General features: G+C 48.0%; 1 long non-coding RNA gene across 2 annotated transcripts in view; it reads left to right on the top strand.

The window, feature by feature from the left end:
• The window catches only part of LOC138249143 (uncharacterized), a 129,483-nt gene that overhangs the window by 34,369 nt on the left and 72,536 nt on the right, over positions 1-22,578 (top strand). The window lies entirely within an intron of this gene.

Below are 22,578 nucleotides of genomic sequence, written 5' to 3'. Positions count from 1 at the left end.
AAAGAAGAGGATTAGGAACTTCCCCTTTGGAGGATGGAAGTCCCACGTCGCGATGAAGCTTGCAGAGGTATTCCCACGCAGAACGACCGCAAACAAGCCTTGCTAGCTGCAAGGGTCGCGGTTGGGGTTATTGGGTGCTGCTGTGGTCCAGGAGGGACCAGGATGTCGCCACTTGGAAGAGGAGACAGAGGGTGCGCCCAGCAACATAGAGAGCCTTCACAGAAGCAGGCAGCACCCACAGAAGTACCTGAACAGGCACTTAGAAGAAAAGTGAACCAGAGTCCACCCGAAGTCACAAAAGGGAGTCCCACAACGCCGGAGGACAACTCAGAAGGTTGTGCGCTGCAGGAAGGAGTGTCGGGGACCCAGGCTTGGCTGTGCACGAAGAAAATCCTGGAAGAGTGCACAGGAGCCGGAGCAGCTGCAAATCACACGGTACCCAGCAATGCAGTCTAGCGTGGGGAGGCAAGGACTTACCTCCACCAAACTTGGACTGAGGAGTCACTGGACTGTGGGAGTCACTTGGACAGAGTTGCTGAGTTCCAGGGACCACGCTCGTCGTGCTGAGAGAGGACCCAAAGGACCAGTGATGCAGTCTTTTGGTGCCTGCGGTTGCAGGGGGAAGATTCAGTCGACCCACGGGAGATTTCTTCAGAGCTCCTGGTGCAGAGAGGAGGCAGGCTACCCCCAGAGCATGCACCACCTGGAAACAGTCGAAAAAGTCGTCAGGAAGAGGCGATACAAGGTTGCTAGTAGTCGTCTTGCTACTTTGTTGCGGTTTTGCAGGCGTCCTGAGCAGTCAGCGGTCGATCCTTTGGTAGAATGTGAAGAGGGAGATGCAGAGGAACTCTGGTGAGCTCTTGCATTCGTTATCTGAAGAATTCCCCAAAGCAGAGACCCTAAATAGCCGGAAAAGGAGGTTTGGCTAACTAGGAAGGAGGATTGGCTACCAAGAGAGGTAAGAGCCTATCAGAAGGACCCTCTGACATCACCTGCTGGCACTGGCCACTCAGAGCAGTCCAGTGTGCCACGGACACCTCTGTTTCCAAGATGACAGAGGTCTGGGACACACTGGAGGAGCTCTGGGCACCTCCCCTGAGAGGTGCAGGTCAGGGGTGGTCACTCCCCTTTCCTTTGTCCAGTTTCACGCCAGAGCAGGGCTGGAGGATCCCTAAACCGGTGTAGACTGGCTTATGCAGAGATGGGCACCATCTGTGCCCATCAAAGCATTTCCCGAGGCTGGGGGATGCTACTCCTCCCCAGCCTTCACACCTATTTCCAAAGGGAGAGGGTGTTACACCCTCTCTCAGAGGAAATCCTTTGTTCTGCCTTCCTGGGCCAGGCCTGCCTGGACCCCAGGAGGGCAGAAACCTGTCTGAGGGGCTGGCAGCAGCAGCAGCTGCAGTGGAGACCCCGGAAAGGCAGTTTGGCAGTACCCGGGTTCTGTGCTAGAGACCCGGGGGATCATGGAATTGTCCCCCCAATGCCAGAATGGAATTGGGGTGACAATTCCATGATCTTAGACATGTTACATGGCCATGTTCGGAGTTACCATTGTGATGCTGTACATAGGTAGTGACCTATGTACAGTGCACGCTTGTAATGGTGTCCCCGCACTCACAAAGTCCGGGGAATTTGCCCTGAACGATGTGGGGGCACCTTGGCTAGTGCCCGGGTGCCTACACACTAAGTAACTTTGCACCCAACCTTCACCAGGTGAAGGTTAGACATATAGGTGACTTATAAGTTACTTAAGTGCAGTGGTAAATGGCTGTGAAATAACGTGGACATTATTTCACTCAGGCTGCACTGGCAGGCCTGTGTAAGAATTGTCAGAGCTCCCTACGGGTGGCAAAAAAAATGGTGTAGCCCATAGGGATCTCCTGGAACCCCAATACCCTGGGTACCTCAGTACCATATACTAGGGAATTATATGGGTGTACCAGTATGCCAATGTGAATTGGTAAATTTAGTCACTAGCCTGTTAGTGACAAATTTGGAAAGCAGAGAGAGCATAACCACTGAGGTTCTGGTTAGCAGAGACTCAGTGAGACAGTTAGGCATCACACAGGGAACACATACAGGGCACATACTTATGAGCACTGGGGCCCTGCCTGGCAGGGTCCCAGTGACACATAGACTAAAACAACATATATACAGTGAAATATGGGGGTAACATGCCAGGCAAGATGGCACTTTCCTACAGTCCCTCTTTAATTTTTTTATAACAATTGTCTGATGAATTTATATGTATTTAGTGTTATTTGTTTAACTGCACCATTTAAACTCAGAAAGTTATTTGGTGGCTGACTTAACTTTGATATTGTGTTTCACATGATGATGGCCCTTTATAGATCCAAATTAAATCCAGGTACAAAGATCCTGTGATGAAGATTTTTTGCATTATTGTAAACGTAAAGCTCTTTTCGAAGGTTATGTTTATGCTTTCGAACTTTCCTTTGAAATTTGCCCATGTTGCACATATTCTCTGTCTTTACTATTTACTAACATATTCTGCACTTTAGAGTTTTTTATAAAGACTCATGTGCTGCTTATTTGGTCGTATACTGTTGCATTTGTCCATTTTATGTATCTTAACTTCTACATATCTTTTCCGGTTAAACTTTTAACCATTAACCATTAATTTGAGAGTATGTGTGTAATCTTATTCTTTCTAAACTGGTCAGACCCTAGTGTTGGAAAGAAGCAGCCTTCAGACCTTTGTTAAAAAAAATATTTCTTAGATCCGGCTGACATCAGTAACTTTCATCTAATTTCTTTCCTCCCCTTCCTATTCAAAATCTTAACCTTGTTTTTTCCTAACTCCAGGAATATGTACAAATTAATGCTCCAATTACTTACCAGTAATCTTCATTACTCTGATTCTTCCTTCCTCGTCCCCTTCCGAACCCGTGGAGTGAAGTGCCTTCTTCACTCCTCATGTCGCCTTTTAGAAGCTACTTCTTCCCTTTCTATGAAAGGGATGAAGGACCTTCGTATATAGCCCCTCCTCTCCCCTTGAACTCCCTGAATATCACCAAGCACCACCAGAACGGCTGATGAAAGAACAGGGAGGGAGGGACGTACGGAAGGGGACGAGGAAGGAAGATTCGGAGTAAGGAAGATTACCGGTAAGTAATCCGAGCATTACCTCCTCATCGTCCTCCCCTGTCCCCTTCTGAACGCGTGGACTAATGCCCAAGCAAGACCACTTTCAGCAGCCACATGAAAGAAGCAAAAGAAAACGCAACCAGTGCAGTGCAATGTTTAATGAGATATACAAATAAAACAGATTAACATCACGGGTGACATGGAGGAACCCGAAGAGTCCAACCACACGGAGCCAACTCAGGAGGAGGAAGCAGCCGCGACCAAAACCTCTGAGCCAAAAGACAGTTTAGAACCCTGAGCAACGTGCAATTTGTAATGGGTAATGGAAGTGGAAGGAGGAGATCAGGTGGCAGCATTGCAAATATCCTGAAGGGACACACCAGACCACGCAGACCAGGAAGCAGCCATCCCGTGAGTGGAATGAGCCTTCACACTACCTGGAACCTCTCTGCCCAGGGCCTGGTAAGCGGAAAAGATAACAGACTTAATCCAATGTGGAAGGAGAAGGGCGCCCGCCCTTCCGTACAGGCCCAAAACTGACAAAAAGGTGGTCAGAGAGACGAAACTCAGAAGACCTAAATAGATAGATACTGAATGCACGGACAACATCCAAAAGGGACAAGGAAGGGTCACAGTCCAAAGCCACCGGAGGGAGGACAGGGAGAACAATATCCTGGTCTCGATGAAAAGAGGAACTTAGGATCCAAGGAAAGGATGACCCGGTCCTCAAAAATGCATAGGAATTGAGGGCGAAAAACCAAGTTATTAAGCTCCCCCAAACACCTGGCAGTAGTAAGGGCCACCAGAAAAAAAAAACACTTCAAAGTCAGGAACTTAAGGGAAACAGATTCCAATGAATCATACAGAGGGGACTTCAGGTGTGAAAGCACCACAGGAAGGTCCCAGAAGGGAAAAGGGTTCCAAAGGGAAGGACGAGGAAGGCTGAAACCCTGGAACAATCTAGAGGCCACGCTAGAAAAAGAGGACGAATCAACCCATGGAGCCCGAAAGGTTTTGATAGAGCTCCAGAGTAGCCACAGAGAGACCCCTATCAAAACCCTCCTGAAGAAACTGAAAAATCGAAGAGAGAGGGGCAGAAACAGGAGACAAAGAGCGAGTCCTGCACCAAGCATCAAACAACCCCAATGATGCACGTAAGCCTTATTAGTGGAACCCCATCTAGAAGACTGCAGTGAATGGGAAACCTGCAAAGAGAGCCTTTGCTTCACAAGGCCCTCCCTCTCAACCTCCAGACCGTGAGACGCAAACGCGCCAGAGTCCGCAGAGGAAGAAGAGGGACAGACAGAGGGGAAGGGATCAGAGGAAGATGCCACTCCTGCCCCACCGCCAGGAGATGGAGAAGGGGGAACCAAGGTCTCCGCGTCCCAAGGGGGAGAACCACAACTACATCTGCCACCTCCCGGATCAGGCAAGAGAGGAACCGCTGGATCAGGGAAACCAGGGGATAGGCGTAGAGAAGACCCGGAGGCCACAGACTGGACAGGGCATCGGTCCCCAGCGCACCCAGAGAAAGAAACCTGGTGAAGGAGAGGGGAAGCTTGGCATTCAAGGGGGTAGCAAAGAGATCCACTGAAGGGACACCCCACCAACTGCAAATCTGAGAAAACATTGAAGGAGCCAGGACGAACTCCAGGGAGGATGGGAATACCTGACTGAGGAGATCTGTCTGACGATTCCGCACATCCCGAATGTGAACCACCCCTAACCCAAGGAGATGAGACTCCGCCCAGGACACAATGTGGCGAGGAAGGAGATTGAGGGAAGGGGACCTGGTGCCGAACTGGTGATCGATGTATGACATAGCCACATGGTTGTCCACCCTGACCACCACCAAGTGACCCCGAAGAGGAGCAGCAACGAACTGGAGGGCATACCAGACCCCTTGAAGCTCCCTCCAATTGGAGGACATCGAAGCCTCCACCACAGACCAGAGGCCCTGAGCAGTGAGGTCCCCCAAGACCGCCCCCCAGCCCAGGCTGCTGGCATTGGTCGTGCGGACCAGAGGAGTCAGAGACCGAAGAGGAAAACGACAGTCCAGGGATGGTGGAAGCAACCACCAGAGGAAATCCTGACAAACAGGAGGAGAAACAGGAATGAGAGTCTCCAAGCTGCCGCTGTCAATGAAACAAGATATGGTGAACCACCGGGCCCAAATGCAGGCGAGCCCATGGGATGACCTCCAAAGCTGGCGCCTGAAATATAAGAAGAAAAAACAAGGTTGCACCAAAACAGCTAATAACAGAGTCAAGCAAGACAATGTTGAGGAAGGGGGAGAAAACAGGCAACAAACCCAACCTACCATCAGACCTTGAAGATGCAGCCACTCCCTCGCAGAAGCGGACTGAACCTGAAGGAGGCACAGAAGAAACTGACAGAGCCGGGCACACCTGGAGGCAGGAAGGGACACTATTCCCGTCTCCATATAAAAAAAGGCACCAATATACTCCAAACGCTGAGAGGGGAATCAGGTGAGACTTGGAGGGCTGTACCAGGAAACTGAAATCACTCAACAGGGAGACAGCGGAGGACGTGTCCGCCAGAGACTGGCTCAGAGAGGGTGCATGGATCAGAAGGTCATTGAGATATGAGTGGATCAGAACACCCCTGGAATGCAGGAGACCCACCACCGGGGCTAGAACCTTGGTAAAAATCCGGGGGGGGAGGACTTGAGGCCAAAGGGGAGTATTTGAATTGCCAATGTTGGGAGCCCACTGCAAACCTCAGTAACTTCTGAGAGGCGGGGCCATCAGGACATGTAGATAGATGTCCTGAAAATCGATCTTGGTCATGAAGTCCCTGGAGAGACCAAGGGAATCACCTGACGCAAAGTGGACTGCAATGTCGGGACAAAGTGGTTCGGAAACCGTAGGTCGATGATCAGACGAAAATCCCCGGTGACCTTCCTGACCATGAAGACACAGGAATAGCATCCAAACCCCCTCTCCCGAGGAGGAAACGGTCGGATGGCACCCTTCAGGACCAGGGAGGAGATACCTTTGGCGAGAGTTTAGCGCCTCACATGATCCCGAGGCCAAGTGGTCTGAAGGAAGTGAGGATCTGGAAATTCTTGAGAAACGTCCAGACAAACACCCTGAGAAACTACCTGAAGAACCAAGGGATCCTTGATGGAGGCAGTCCAAACATGAAAGAACTGAGCCAGGCGCCTCCCAACGGGAGAACCTGAGGAGCCGGCCCAGTCAGGAAGGAGGCTTCTGACCACCCCTACCGCGAGGCGGATGAGCGGCACCCCCCGAAGGAGGACCCCTACGCTGGAACCAGGAGCGGAGAGGCAGAGTATCGGGTTGGTGTTTCCAAAATTGATCCCCTGCATCCTACCACCATCTCAAACTTTAGGTTTCTAACGGAAACGTTGAACATGTTTCTGGCACTTGAAGGATTTCCTGAGGATTTCTTCCAGTTCATGCCCAAATAGCTTAGAATCACAAAAGGCCATGTGCAATAAACAATTATTCTGGGAGGAATCAACCTTCCAACCCCGGAGATGGAGGTGACGTCGAGCAGAAACAGAACCAGCAATGGCCATAGCAGAAGCCTTAAGAGAGTCAAAGGCAATGTCCGAAACAAATTTAGCTTGATTTTCCATATGAGACAGCAGTTCAGAGAAATCTTCACCCTCCTGAATGGCAGAGGAAAGGAACTGAAAATCTTTAACAAGGGACTGAGAAGCATAGACCCCATAGACCTCTGAATGCAAAGAGAAACTAAGACAGAGATTTCTTGAGAGCAGCCTCAACCTTCTTATCAACAGGATCAGACAAAGTCACATCCTCAGAAAGCAAAGAAGGTTTACCCACAAGGTTAGAAATTAAAGGGTCCAAAGCGAGAACCTGAAGAACAGAAGTCTCCCCTTGTGATAAAGGATACAAGCGACCCATAAAGCGAGGAACAGAGACCCTATCAGGATCCTTCCATTCACGCTGTAGCAAAGACTGGACCGCAGGGATAACAGGAAGCTTGGGAAAGGAAGGACGCTGAAACTGCCGTTTTAGAAAGGGAAGAAGTAGCTTCTAAAAGGTGACGTGAGGAGTGAAGAAGGCACTTCACTTCAAGTGTTTGGAAGGGGGTGAGGAAGGACGATGAGGAGGTAAGGAGCTTTTAGACACCCTAACAGCTGGTGTACGTCGAGGCCGTCGTCACAAATTAGTTGTTTCTTTGGAAAGGCGTTTCTAGAAACAGAAAAAAACGTATCTTTTGCACCACACTTTTGTGATTACTTTTGTGATCCTCAGCCTCCTAGTTAGGGTGTTATCCAGGGCTGTATTCTCGAGCCACTCTTCTACTGAACATAAAATTAGCTAGGTCTCACATTTTTTATGCAAACAAATAACACTCAACTTATTTTTGGAGTATCTCTTAATGCAGCATCTAACAACGAAACAAACTCCCTCTGGCCCACAGCCTTGAAGTAACACGCTGGTGGATGTCTGCACACTATTTTTAAAGTCAGCCACAACAAAATCGAACATTTGATTCGTTCTCCAAAAATTAAGCTCAAAGCCCTCCACTGGCCAGTCAGTATGAGACCTCTCCAAGTCATAAGGCGTTATACCAGAAATCTCGTGATCCACATTGACTACCAGTTTTAAACACACTTATTCAATCGAGGACCAGACACCTCTACACCTTTGGCTGCTAATACCAAACATATAGCCCATCTGCAATTATTGAAAATGCTCTTACCTGTTTATTATGTGGTCTCAAATGTTTGAACTAGTGACTGAAGCTAGAAAAAGTGTCAGTTGGTTACTGGTTCACAGCAGAATCTTATTCAAGGCCATGACCTTAATTCACGAAGCTGTACATTTCAATTCACCAGGGTTAATAGCCACGTAATTCTGATGGCACCGATCCTCTGGAAAAGATCTAACAATTTCTTTCCTCCCCAGATTCCTCATTCAGGTACTTTAGGATTTGGGGACACGTAATTCTGATGGCACCGATCCTCTGGAAAAGATCTAACAATTTCTTTCCTCCCCAGATTCCTCATTCAGGTACTTTAGGATTTGGGGACACAGATTTCTCGGGAGCTGCAGCTAAATCATAGAATGTGAGTCCTATTGCACTTTGCAACTTTATTCTCTAACTCACTTTAGAAAAGTCCTAAGAACCTTTAAAATAAATCACGACTTTTTTGAAGCGCAAAGAAACATTGGGGTGAAGTAACTAAATAGTCTCTCACAAGACTTTGAAGAGAGAATGAAAAGTTTCCTCTGTATCGTAAGGGAAAGTTTCAGTTCTATTAAGGACGCGAAGGTGGAGATTACGTTGTTCTTTATTCAGTTTATTTTACTAGCAGCCATGTTAGAATAAAAATAACAGCAAACTTAATTTCCCATAAACAACTGGGAAAGAAGAGAATATCAGTCCAACCAATCCAGAAAATCATGTCCTTCATTCCTGTTTAGACTATTCTGCCCTGCAGAAAAAACAGATGGACATTTACCATCAAGAGCTCAGAACACAATTTACCAGTAGAGAGCTGGATCTCATTATACATCAGAAAAAAATAGCATCAAGTCATCAGTTTTACATGTTTACAGTGTACTGTCAATGGATAAAATTACATACTTACATGTAACGTTGGTAAGGCCATTCCTCTGGCTGGGTGGGAGAAGTAACCACGAAGCATGGGGTGGGATAATCCTCCTGTTGCAATAGCTAAGAAAGTTTTGATTCTATGTCAGAACTGGATGAAAGGATTACACTGCTTTAAAGCTTATCCAACACGAGCACCACAATGCTTTTTTTTGTGTCCTCATAGTTCTGAAAGTGCCACAAACACTGTAGCACACCAAAACAATATTCTCCAGTTTGAGAGAGGAGTTTCTCTCCCAGGCTGTATAAGACCACATGCCTGCAGTATTCTTGAGGTCCCAAAGAAGAACCAATGCACAGAGTACCAGGCATAATCACTGAACCATGTTTTTGGTTTCTGTTACATATAACCATCTCTCGTAGGGTGCCCAGATCATGCAGGCGAGGCTTATATGCACTGCCTTTTCCAAAACATGAACTTGATTTACGGCTGTCAACCAATCCCTCACCTGTGGGGTGTCTACTTACAACTGCATTCTGCATATTTCCCTACAAGCCAGCATAATCATATAAAACAGCAGCCTAAGCCAATTAGCAACCGTGTCCAACTTCTCACCTTCCCTGTTTCTATAACAAAAAGACAAGGAGCGGGCTAACCTGAATGTCAAGCCAGCCCCAACACTGTGAATAGTACATTTCCCACTGCCTGCAAGTAGGAGGTCAGGGCTGGACAGTCGAAGAACATGTGTATATCATTAGCATTCTGAAGTCCAAACCTAATACAGCAGCAATCCTTATTACTCTCAATCCTTGCCATCTTCTGTGGAATCCAACAGCACCTATACATAGTGAAAAAGTGAATATTTTTAAGAGTGACAGATTTAACTATAGTATACAATAATTTGAACGATGCTTGCCATATCTCTTTAACTTGGGCTTGGGGCAGATCTGACATCCTAGATGCATATATTAACTTAGCCCTCCCATCTAATGCTGCCACCAGATGCCCATAACACACAGAAACACAAAGAAATCTTCTTAGGGCCAAGATTCTGCAGTTCCTTTCCCATCATGTCTGACTCCAACTCAGTGAATGGACCCTCCTGTAACTTCAGCCAAGAAAAGTTTGCAAGTACTTGAAGGATGAAATTGAGCTCTCAGTTTGCTCAGACCATTCTTCCCTTAGCAGGGGTTTCTTTGGCAGGGGTCCGCACCCATAGAGGACCCAGGAGGTCGGCACGGTAAACGACACCAAGGCCCGGTAACTGCCACCCGAGGACAAGAAGGCAAAAGGGCGGGGGTGCAGTAACAGCCCCAAAGCCCCAGGGTGGGCCGGAAGTGGGGGTGTGGCACAAAGTAAGACACCAAGGCAGGCGATGTTGGGGCAAAAATCAGCCAATGGGAGGCCACATGTCTTTTGAACTATGCCCGCGGGGCACTTGTGCCCCTATAAGTGATGGGGCACACAAGTATCTGGCACTGCTCGGGACCATCAGCGCCATTTGGAGTGCAAGATTGGGCAATTTAAAGCTAACAATTTGGTCAGACAACTAGACGGTGGTGCATGCCACCAACACAGGGGCAGCACGGTGCCCTGGGGTGCTTAGGCTATTAGGGAGATTGGTGCATCTACAACTGAGGAACAACCTGGAGTTGAGGGCAAGGCATGTACCGGGCATTAACAATGCTCAGGCAGATGCTCTGTCTTGTTTCCAGATGGAGAAGTTCAGGGAGCTGGCTACGTCAGCAGAGAAGTGCATGACACCTTTCCCGGTGGAGCTGTGGTCCCTGGCGGGTGTGCCCTGGCGCCGCTAGTTCAAAACGCATCGGCACTCAAAACAGCCAAAAGCTACGCAGCCTGCCAAAAGACCTTCAGAGCAGTTACCGGGTTACAATCGTTTAATGATAAGTCACGGAACAGGCAGTAGAGCATTTTATCAAGTGGGCATTCAAGTGTAACAAAACCAGATCATGGACACAGGCACACCTAACTGCAGTGGCGCACTGCGCAGGGTTAGACATGTGAGGCTCTACTTCATCCCACTATCTGAAAGCAGCAATGAAAGGCTGGAGGTACCTAGAGGTGACCAAAGTGGACAAGAAAGAGGCCCACTGAGTGCAACACCCTAGCTTGACAGGTGGAAGCATTGCCGGCGGTATGAAAGGACGCTTTAGAGGCCACTTTATTCAGGGCGGCTTTCAGGCTATCATTTTTTGGGGCTTTCAGATTAAGCTAACTAGTGGCCCTGGGTGTTGTGCCTGCAGAGGCAAGACGTGCAATTCGTGGCGGGGCTTGGAGGTCACCCTCAGGAAGTCCAAGACAGATCAGCAAGGCAAAGGCACGGTGGTGAGGCTGTCAAGGTTATCAAGTTCCCCCAGTACACAGGATAAAGGAGTACTGGGGGATCCGCCCACAAGGTCGGGCTCCCTGTACAAACACAGGGATGGGGCCTGCCTTAGCAAATTTCAATTCGAGGAAGTGTTGAGAATGGCGCTGGTGAAAGCGTGTCTGCCAGTGACCGAGTTTGGCATCCACACCTTCCGCATTGGGACGGCAGCCAGGTGAGGTCGCTCTGAGGAGAACATCAAAGGAGTAGGACAGTGGCGTTCGGCAGCCTACAAACGTTATGTACAGATATCGCAGGGGGTGAAGCTTTCAATCAATCAATCAATCATTTGCATTTATAAAGCGCGCTACTCACCCGTAGGGGTCCCAAGGCGCTGGGGGGGGGGTCAGTGCTCGAAGAGCCAGGTCTTGAGCTGCCTTCTGAAGGAGAGGTGGTCCTGTGTGGCGCACAGGTGGCTGGGAAGAGAGTTCCAGGTCTTTGCTGCCAGGTAGGAGAAGGACCTGCCTCCGGCGGTGGCTTTGCGGATGCGAGGCACGGCTGCCAGGGCTTGTCCGGTCGAGCGTAGGGTGCGAGGAGCGGTGTAGAAGGAGACGCGGTGGTTGATGAGCTTTGGTCCGATATTGTGCAGGGCTTTGTGTGCATGGGTGAGGAGTCTGAAGGTGATCCTCTTGCTGACTGGAAGCCAGTGAAGTTTCTTCAGGTGTCCAGAGATGTGGTGGTGGCGAGGTATGTTCAGGATGAGTCGTGCGGCCGCGTTCTGGATTCGTTGTAGTTTCTTCTGTAGCTTGGTAGTGATGCCGGCGTACAGAGCGTTTCCACAGTCCAAGCGACTGGTGACGAGGGCGTGGGTGACGGTCTTCCTGGTGTCGGTGGGGATCCAGCGGAAGATCTTGTGGAGCATGCGGAGGGTGTTGAAGCATGCCGAGGTCACCGAGTTGACCTGTCTGGTCATGGAGAGGGATGAGTCCAGGATGAAGCCGAGGTTGCGTGCGTGGTCGGGGGGTTGGGGAGTGCTGCCTAGGGCGGGGGGCCACTAGGAACTGGCTTCCTCCACCCCCACCTCCCACCAAGAAAAACAAAAAATGGGGGCATATCACCCCAACCTGCCGCTGTTTGTTTTGGCAGGAAGACCAAGGAGCACTGTGTGGTTGGTCACTCATTTGTGCAAAGAACGGAAGACTGATGGAGCGAAGAGGCGGGTGCTTTAAAGGCCAGGCCAACCAGCACCACTATAAGATGGGCAGTTCTACCAGGAATGCACTGGGAGCAACTGCAAGACATTTTGGAAAACCTGCGCCGGCAACACCTGGAGGAGCCGGACTTGCTGGTAGTTCACCTTGGGGGAACAAACTGGCACAGCGGGGGAGGAGAGAGCTGCTGGAGACCATCAGGGGAGGCCTGATCTGGGCTGCCAGGCTGGTGGGCAGCGCAAGTCTGTGGTCAGAGATTGTTCTCCAGCAAACATGGATGGGAGCCAGGTCCACCAGTGTCCTAGAGAGATCCAGAAATAAACTCAATGTGGCAGTAGCAAAGTTCTGCAGGGTAAATGGCTGGGAGGCACAGCTTGATTAACTTGAGATGCCCGGAGTATTCTGCACAAGACAGGGTGCACCTAACTGAGGCAGGGCTGGAAGTATTCTGGTCCAACCTTTGGGCAGCCATAGCTTCGGCCAGATGTCAGTGAAGCAACCAAGCAAGCTGGGGTAGCTGCCTGTGGACGTAAGCCCTCTGGGCAGCATGGTGGGAAAAGAGACAATTGAGCAAGCTTAAGGGGTTTGGAAGGCCACCACAAGGTAGCAGATCTGTCACTTACTTTGGGATGCCTCACAGCAGGGTAAGGCGGTCACAGAGGAAAAGGGGTCAGGACACGGCGCTCGCAGCCAGCCAGCGGAGCACAATAGACTACACAAGGCAGCGAGTTGGTCCTAAAAGTTATGAGATAATGCATTACCCCTTCTCTCTGTACAGACAGTAAAGCTCCAGCTCAAGGACCTAATCAGCAAAAGGAAACGCCAAACCAGCACATGCGCTAAGCAGATATTAATCAGCATAAAATATATCTCTGTTTATTGTCATCTTAAAACGTCGTGTGGTAATGATTGATGGTGATTTATGATCAGGTGTCAATGTCACTACTTGATTTATGGCCTGTAATATGATTTATAATCTGTCACTAATTGATTTATGGCCTGTGGTATGATTTATGACCTTAGGTCAAGGCAAAGTGTTTTCGGTTGGGTACAAAGAAACAGTGGTATTGTAACAACAGTGAATAAAGCTGAGGCCAAGAGCTTCCACAAATAATACGTGTAAACTTTGAATTGCATGTCATGTCAAGTGGGAGTGACCGCATGCGATATTTACTCACATCACAACTATCCTCACCTCTGGACCAGATCCTTCCTAATGAATTAGCACAGTCTATTATTAAAGAGCTCCAGGTCCCTGGGGAGTCCTAAACTGGAGCACACACTCAGATATGGAATAATCAGAACTTGATTGGCTGGGGAAACATGGCATCGGGCTCAGCTGGAAGGACGCAAGCACGTCTGCAGAGCTGCTGGGTTGAACGAAAAGCTGCAGAGATGCCGTTTGGCAAGTAGATGTGTGCCGAACAAATTTCATCTTTTCATTTTTCCTTTTTTGTTTAAACTTACCCCTCTGCATGCTTCCAGATTTGTTACTGTGGATTTGAGTGGCGCTGAAGTTTGGGAGGGGGAGAGCAGCTTACTGACATGTCTCGTACCGGGGAAGAGAAGTCAGTCAGCGCAGTCGGCGGATGTGATAAGGGCTCTGGCTGGAGTAGTTGAGCTCCTGGGGTGTAAGCAGCCTGTGTGGATGTCGAGCTCATTTGCTCCCTGATTTTTTTCAGCCCGGGAGAGTGAAGACTCTCGATCTGAGCCCAAGAATATTTGTGAGAAAGACTGTTTGGGGCCACCAACTGGTAAAGGTAAAGGGGGTGATTTAGAGAGGACCACAGTAACAGGGATCCACAAATAATAAGTACAGTTTAAGGTCTGGAGGGGTGGGGGTTGCACTTGGAACCAGGGAGTTTGCAAGATTCAGAAAAGTTGGAGCCAGGTGGGAAAGCAAGAGGGGCCGACAACAAAAGGCAGGAGGGCAGAATAAAAGTATGTGCGGTGCCCAAGCGGCATAAGGAGACTAGCAGGTTGTTGGGTGGTAGAGAAAGGCAAGCACAAAGGATCAAGACTTCTACCAAAGTAACCTTGTCACTTAGGTCATTCTTTAAGGCAAAGATCAAGCGTAGGATGAAAGGTGAGTGCATGGAAGGGGCAACTGGAGAGCAGATGGTGAAAGGCCTGACTCTGAATCTTGGTAATGCTATCAAGGGTGTTCTTAATAGTGGAAGTCCAGCCTTCCTGACTACAAACAGGTACGAACCGCTCAGCACTCTGGCCAGTGAATTACAGGTACAGAGGAGCATGAAAGGAGGTACAACTCAAGGGGCTGAGGAGCTGCATACCTCAGTTAGAGGGTACTGTATCTCAATGGAGCCTGGTGCTTACTAAGGAGGAGAGCATTCAGAAGATGCTACTAAGCCTCGCAGCAGGAATTAGCATCAAAAGCGAAAAGCACTTGCGCAGGGCTGGAGAAAAAGCTGGATGGTTTAGCTCTGCGCACTGTGGAGCTAGAAAAACTTGTGGAAAAACTAACCACATCGAATCGAATAGTTTGGAAATCCAGTCACTGAAACAAAGGCATGGAGAAGCCCTGAAATGGGAGGAGAGACTAGCGAGTAAAGCCAGAAGGAACAATCTCAGGATAGGGAAAGTTCAGGAAGGGGCGGTAGGTGGCGATCTAAAAGTGTTTGTGGTTAACCTGTTGAGAGAGGCAGTGATTCCTGCTGAGGATCTGGTTAATTTGGAGCACAAGATCCATAGGGTACATCATGACCCTTTTAAGGCAGTTCCAGGGCATAGCCGTTCGAGGAAGATCTTGATGAACTTTCAAACATATGCAGTAAAAGGGCAGATCCTGGAGACTGCTTTGAAACAAAGAGTGTTGCAGTTGAGAAGAACTGCTTTTTGAATTTGGTCAGATCTCTCAAGGACAACTATTGACAGGAAATGAGAGCTGGGGAGAAGTGTGAACAAACTGAAGGATTTAGGGGCTAAAGCCGATGTAAAATTGCCTGCTCTGCTTAAAGTTATATGTAATAACGAGATGCATAACTTTAAGGAGCCTAGAGAGATTGATCAGTTCATCCAGCAACTTGAGTTGTAAAAAGGGAAAAGTAATTATGAAAATGCTAAAATGCCATCACTGTATGAAGTTAGAATGAGTGAGTCTCCGCAGAACAGATTAAATACGACATTGGATAACGTAAATGGACTAGAGGGGTAGAACTCCAGGGGAGAGGGGGCATGTAGTAGGGAGCAGTTAGAGGAAGGAGGCCCTTTTTTTCTATGCATATTTTGGTTTACTAAGTTTAGGAAAATAGTCTAAATCAGTAGGGTTAAGGTAGCTGATGGATGTGGTAAACCCCTATCCTTTCTGATCCTGAATGTGAATTGCCTAGGTAAAGAGAAAACAAAGCCTGGTCGCACAGTATCTAAAGGATCAGAATATCTCAGTTATGATTTTGCAAAAAATGCACCTTACTGGATCAGTAAGGACCAGAGTTGGATGGGGCAAGCAGTTTGTACTTCACAGTTATGTTGCACAAAGTGGGTGGCAGCGCTGACAAGGCTTAAGTCGGAAGTGGATGTTTTGGATGCAAGAGTGGATGGCAAGAGGAGGTGGGTGATAGTGAAGATCAGGGAAAATCTACAGGACTCTATGTGCATTGGATATTATGGCCCTACTATTGACGACCCAGGTCTCGTGCAGGAAATGTTCTCTCAAGTTGTTAATTTTAATGATCCAATTATTATTGAGGGTGATTTCAATGTCTTGGTAGATAATGTGTTAGACAGATCTTAAAGATGGAAGGAGGTGCAAAATCCTAAATCACTTGCTTACCTATCGTTTGTTTACAAAGGAGCTAAGTCTTAGTGATGTCTGGAGACTGAGAGCGAGGAGAGCAAGATGATGTACCTACCACTGTGCGAAGCATGGCCACTACTCCAAATTAGACCTTTTTTTAGTTGATAACAGTGAACTGGATAGCGTAAAACATATCAAGCCACGCCCAATTCATATATCAAACCATGCAGCTGCTTATATGGAACTTATTTCTAGAGAGAAATAAGAAAGTGAATTAAAATGAACTCTAGATAGAAGAATTCTTTCACAGAGGGGTGTGATTCAAAAGCTCAGGGAGGATATGGAGCTCTTTTTGAGTTAAATCTAGAAAGCACAGGTATATATATTGTAGGAAAGTACCCTCTTTCTTGGCATGGTTACCACCATTTTCTGCCTGTTGTCAGTGTGTTTGACTAAGTTCACTGGGATCCTGCTAATCAGGGCCCAGTGATTATGCTCTCTCCCTTCCAACGTGGTTACATGAACCATTTTCATCCCACATTTGTCATGCTGGGGCCCCCATGTAATTCCTTAATATATGGTACCCAGGGCACTGAGGGGCCAGGGGATCTACATGGGCTGCAGCATGTATTATGACACCCATGGGGAGCCCATGCAAATTGTTCCGCAGGCCTGCTACTGCAGCCTACGTAAAAGGATGTGTGCACCCTTTTTCACCACAGATCACTGCACCAGGTCACTGTAAGTCACCCCTATGGCAGACCCTCCTAGCCCAGAGGGCAGAGTGCAAGTACCTGTGTGTGAGAGCACCCTGCACTAGCAAAGGTATCACCATGAACGCCAGTTCCATTTTCCTGGACTTCGTGAGTGCAGGGAAGCCATTTTATGCTTGTATTGAACAAAGGTCACTACCTATGTCCGGCTTCGTCATGGTAACTCCAAACCTAGGCATGTTTGGTATCAAACATGTCATAATCATACCCCAATACTGTTGCACGTATTGGAAGTATGATTCCATGCAATCTGGGGGCTCCTTAGAGGACCCCCAGCATTGCTCCTACCAGCCTTCTGGGGTTTTCCATGCAGCCCAAGCTGCTGCTACCCCTCAGACAGGATTCAGCCCTCCTGCTGCTTGAACAGCTCATGTCTAGGAAAGCAGAAAAAAGGATTTCCTTTCGAAGAGGGGGGAAACACACTCTCTCTTTGGAAATAGGTGTTACATGGCTTACAAGGGGTAGCCTCCCCAAGCCACTGGTATGCTTTGAAGGGCACATTTGGTGCCTTCTGGGCATAAACCAGTCAAAACCAGTTCAGGGACCCCCAGTCCGTGCTTTGGCATGAAACTAGACAATGGAAAGGGTAGTGACCACTCCCTTGCCATCACCACCCCAGGGGTGGTTCCCAGAGCTCCTCCAGATGGTCCCTGGGTTCTGCCATCTTGAATCCAAGGTTGGCAGGGACCTCTGGGAGCATCTGAGTGGCCAGGTCAGGCAGGTGACGTCAGAGCCCCCTCCTGATTGGTGGTTACCTGATTAGGTGACCAATCCCCCCTTTCAAGGCTATTTAGGGTCTCTCTCTCTCTTGGGTGGGTCCTCAGATTCGACTTGCAAGATTCCAGCAGGACTCCTCTGCAACCTCTGCTTCGACTTGTAGCCACTGGAACTGCGACTGGACCCTCCAGGAACCGTCAATCTGCATCCACGACAAAGACTGTGCTTGTAACATTGTTTCCACAGCCCCTTCCAGCTTCTGCAACATTTCCCTGGCTGTGCATCCTCAGAGGGCGACAAGTCTTCAGTCTGCACAGAAGGAAGAAGGAGTCACTCCCCTGCATCCACAGGCACCAACTGCAACAACAACTGGCTGTGTGGATCTCCTCTCATCCTGATCTGCGTAGATCCTGCATCACGGGTGGTGGTCCGGAATAGTCCTCTTGGTCCTCTCTGCCAGCTGTCTAACTTTGGTGGAGGGAAGCCTTTGCCTTCCCACGCAGGACAGTACCCCCATGAGCCACATCTCTTGCAGCTACCAAGGATTGTTGACATCTCCTCCAAAGGATCTTCAGGCTCCGTGTAGCCCCAGCCCCCACCACTCCTTCCTGCGAAGCACAGCCCTCTGCATGCTTCTACTGTGGCATGGGACCCTTCTTCAGTTGCACTGCGTGGGCTTCTCTGCAACTCCTGATTCCTCATCCAGTGGGTCTCCTGTGGGGGCTGCTTCTTCTTCTTTGGCTCTCAGCCGTGCTGAGGGTCCCCCTAGGACTTTCCCCATGGGTTAGGTCCTCCTGGACCTTGCTGGTCCCTGGCAGCTCTACTTTTGCTTCACCGCGACTTCTGCCTTTGCCAAGGCTTGTAGGTGGCCTTTCCACACCACCGACCGACTGCAATCATCCATCCGGCGTGGAACATCAACTGCAGCCTCCAGGAACTCTTCACCTGCTCCTGGGCTGCATTCCTGACCGTCTTCGTCCTACGATCGACCAATTCCTGCATCCACAGCTTGGTGGGTAGTAATTCCTGCTCCTCTTGGACACTTCTGTGACTTCTGGACTTAATCCCCTTCTTCCACAGGTCTCCCTCTTCAAGAATCCACTGCTGGTTTCTTGTAGTCTTGTCTGGGTGGTGCATTTTCTTCATTTTCTTCCTTTTTGGTCGTTTAGGGGAAATCAAGTAACTTACTCCTTTCTTCCTAGTCGGTAGGGGCACTGTGGTACTTACCTTTGGGGTTTCCTAGTACCCCCAACTCCCCTCTACACACTCGACTTACCTAGGTGGGGGTCCTGTGTTTGCATTACATTTTTCAGTATATGGTTTGGGCTCCCCCTAGGGTCACTATTGTCTATTTGCATTTGCACTGTTTTCTAACACATTCTATGCCTATTCCGGATTACTAGTGTACATATCTAATGTGCTACTTACCTCCTATTGGATGGTTGCCTCTCTAGTAATTTTTGGTATGTCTTCAGAACAGAACACATCTCAGGCCATGGACTCACAATATGTGGGCCTCACTTTCCAAGGGTTGTGGGAGATGTGCTCAGGTAGGAACCTGAAGACAGGGAGGAACTCTAACAAGAGTCTGCTTCTGGGCCTGCTCCTCCGGGATGACCAGGACCATGCTGGTAGCCAGGAGGAGGGGGGGATGCAGACTCTAGCCCCCCAGTGTTAGAAACACAGGATCTGGACACTGAGGAGGGTCAGCAGGGTCCCTCAGAGGATTACAGAATCAGCCCTAGTAAACCCTCTAGACTAGCTGGGAGCATTTCAGGTAGTGGAAGGGAAGCCATCTCAGTAGGGCTCCCTTTGTGCCCAGAGGGATAGTTGTGAGAGTCACTAATAATAAGGACAGATTATCCTCTGCACACTCTCATTTCACTTCAGTCTCTGAGGGGACACACTGCTCAACTACAGGGGAAGATTCCCTAGATAGGGAACTCAGGCAGCTGAGACTGGAGGAGGCCAAGCTAAGGCTGCAGCAGCAGCATCTAACCCTAGATAGGGACGCCTTGGCAGTGAAGAGAGAGAGAATGGGTTTGGGGTTAGCATCCCATGGTGGCAGCAGCTTTCATTTTCAGGGAGCCTAGGGTCAGGGAGGGCACTTTTGAGTCCAGAAATCTAAACAAGGTTGCACCCCCTTCCCTCCACAAGGTGGGGGATGACATATACAAGTGGTTCACTGCTCTAGAGAGGGCCTGTAAGGTACAAAAGGTCCCTCAGACAGTGGACTGCTATCCTGTGGCTCTCCTTCTCTGACAAGGGGAGAGATAGGCTTCTCACTGTCAGGGACGAAGATGCTGACAACTATTCTGTTCTGAAATCTGCACTCTTAGATGGATTTGGTCTCGCAACTGAGCAATATAGAATCAAGTTCAGCAAGACCAGGAAGGAGTCCTCCCAAAATTGGGTCAATTTTGTGGACTGCTCTGTTAAAGCTTTGGAAGGATGGTTACATGGCAGCAAAGTCAGTGACTATGAAGGCTGGTATAATCGGATTTTGAGAGAACATTTTTTGAATTGTGTGTCTGATTTGTTCCACCAATACTCAGTAGACTCAAATCTGACCTCCCCCCAAGAATTGTGAAAGAAGGTAGACAAATGGGTCAGAACTAGGGTGAGCAGAAAAGCTCATACAGGGAGTGACAACAAGAAAATGAAAGCATGTAAGTCTCAGGACAAAGGTAGGGACAAAGACAAACGTAAGGAGTCTTTATCAGAATGACAAAACTCTTCTGTGGTGGGTCTAAAACCTCTTCCTACTATGTTAAAAAGCATCTATGCTATATGTGTAAAAACAAAGGCCATAGGCCAGAAGACAGCTTCTGCCCTAAGAAAAGTACCAAGCCACCCACCACTAAAAACCCTACTTCTACGTCTAGTGCCCCTAGTACCAGCAGTAGTGGTGGGTCTGGTAACAATAACCAATCAAAGAGTGTCACCGGGCTCACTTTAGGAAGTGTAGTGGGGGCTGGCTTCTAGACATTGCCTACACTACACTAATAGAGGATACCTGGGCCTTATATATGGTGTAGGTACCTTAGGTACCCACCAGACAACAGGCCAGCTTCCTACATATATAGTCTGGAACACATATATAAAGCCTTATTTAGAGGACTAGTAAGGGGGAGTTGCTTCTCATCTCAGCAAAAAAGGAGAGGAAATTAAATGCCTTCAAACTAATGTGAATGTAGTATACCTGGGAGAGGTAGAGAAACAGCAATTAGCACAAGATCTCGTGCTACACGAGAGGCCTTTGTAATGTACTAGGAAGCCCATAGTAAGAAGAGATGGAAGCTCAGTAAGGTATGTTGTGTGGAGTGTGGGAAGTTGTTGGCCTAGAAAGCAAGATCTGAATGGAGCACGTACTATATAAGGGAAGGTAAAGATGATAATACTAATATTAACGTTAATATATTTCAGAAGCTTGGAAATGCTTTTTTTCTTTCTTTTTAGAACTTGTATAGAGATGAGTTTGCTACTGACATTCTTGAGTTAAGGTCTTGGTTAAGGAAGAACTGCATAAATAAGTGAGAGACTGAACAGCAATAAAGTGCTTGGCCAGGAAATTATTGAGCTTGAGATTAGGGAGGCCATTAAAAAGAGTAAGAATAGGAAAGCACCAGGCCCTTATAGAATCCCTGTGGAGCTTTATGCTAAAATAGTGGAAACAATAGTTCTTGTTTGGAGAGTATTTTTTAACAGGATCTTGGTAGGCACCTCTGAACTTCCACCTACATGGCAGGAAGGGGTCATTTCCCTAATCCTGAAACCAGGTAAACCCCTGGACAAATAATATTCATATAGGCCAATATCCATATTGAATTGTGACTATAAAATCTGTGCTGCAATTCTAGCCAAGCAGTTAGCCCAAAATGCAAAACTGTTAATTCATGACGATCAGAAGGGGTTTGTTCTGTGGCGCTATTTTCATGGGTTGGCGTACACTCTGATAGGGTCTATAGATTTAGTGTCTGCTCTGTATGCCCCACTATCTGTGATACTGGTTAATTAAGCCAAAGCCTTTGACCAGGTAAACTGGATTTACTTGGGGGAGGTATTGAACTGCATGGGATCAGGGATAGTCTTTTGTAATGAAATCAAGGCAGTCTACAAGGCCACAAAGAATTCTGGTTAACTACAACCTTGCAGAACAAGTTTGAATAATGAAAGGGACCAGGCAAGGGAGTCCCCTCTCTCCTTTGCTATTTCATGTGTATGTGGAACCTTTCGCACAAAGTCTAAGGTTGAATCAAATTATAGCATTTTCTGTGTGCAAGGGCTTCAGTAAGAAGTTGGACCTGTAAAGGATGACCTTATTATCTACACTGTAAATGTGGATGCAACTCTGTTCCGACTACATCAGGAAATAGCTCAATTTGGGCAATTTTCTGATTATCAAGTTAATTGCAATAAAACAGAAATATTGACCTGGAATCTGGATTGGGAAGGGATGGAGAGGAAATAGCTGATTAAATATTTAGGGATATTGGTGGTTAAGGATTTAGAAAAAAAAACTTAAATAGGGCAACAAGAGAAATTCAAGCATTACTTAAGAAGTGAATGGACTTGCCCTTGCCGGTGTATGAGTGGGTCAACTTGGTCAAAATGGTAATCCTGCCAAAGTTAACTTTCCTATTTGATAATATCCCCTTGAGTTTTAGAGAGACTACAGTGGGACATCAGTAGCTTCATGTGGGCCTCTAGAGGAGTTAGAATAGTGTGGAAGAGGTTAAGGAGAAAACTAGCTGAGGGAGGTCTGGGCCTACCAGATGTTCAGCTATTTAGCTGGGCTTTTCAATTTAAAAAATGTATGATGCTGTTGGGAAATCCAGACCTAATTCCAACTGGCAAAGTCCAACAATATATGGTGGAAGATATTGCTAGTATGGGTTTTATGTACAAGTTTGGGGCACCCATGTTTTTTAAGAAGGATAGACTAAAAATTCTGTAGGCAGTTGCCAGGTTCTAATTTGAGATTAGTACTGCAATGCCAGGGACTGGCTTAAAGTAGAACCTTTTGAAAGTGGAATCAGATGACCAGTCTGCCACATTGAGAATGTCCTCTAGACGTGGTCCGAGGGCATATGTCATGGACGCCA

Source organism: Pleurodeles waltl, chromosome 8, assembly GCF_031143425.1.
Source record: "Pleurodeles waltl isolate 20211129_DDA chromosome 8, aPleWal1.hap1.20221129, whole genome shotgun sequence".
In the NCBI taxonomy this organism is placed as follows: Eukaryota; Metazoa; Chordata; class Amphibia; order Caudata; family Salamandridae; genus Pleurodeles; species Pleurodeles waltl.
The sequence above is the reverse complement of the archived record's forward strand: the minus strand, read 5'-3'. Positions and strand labels throughout refer to the sequence as shown.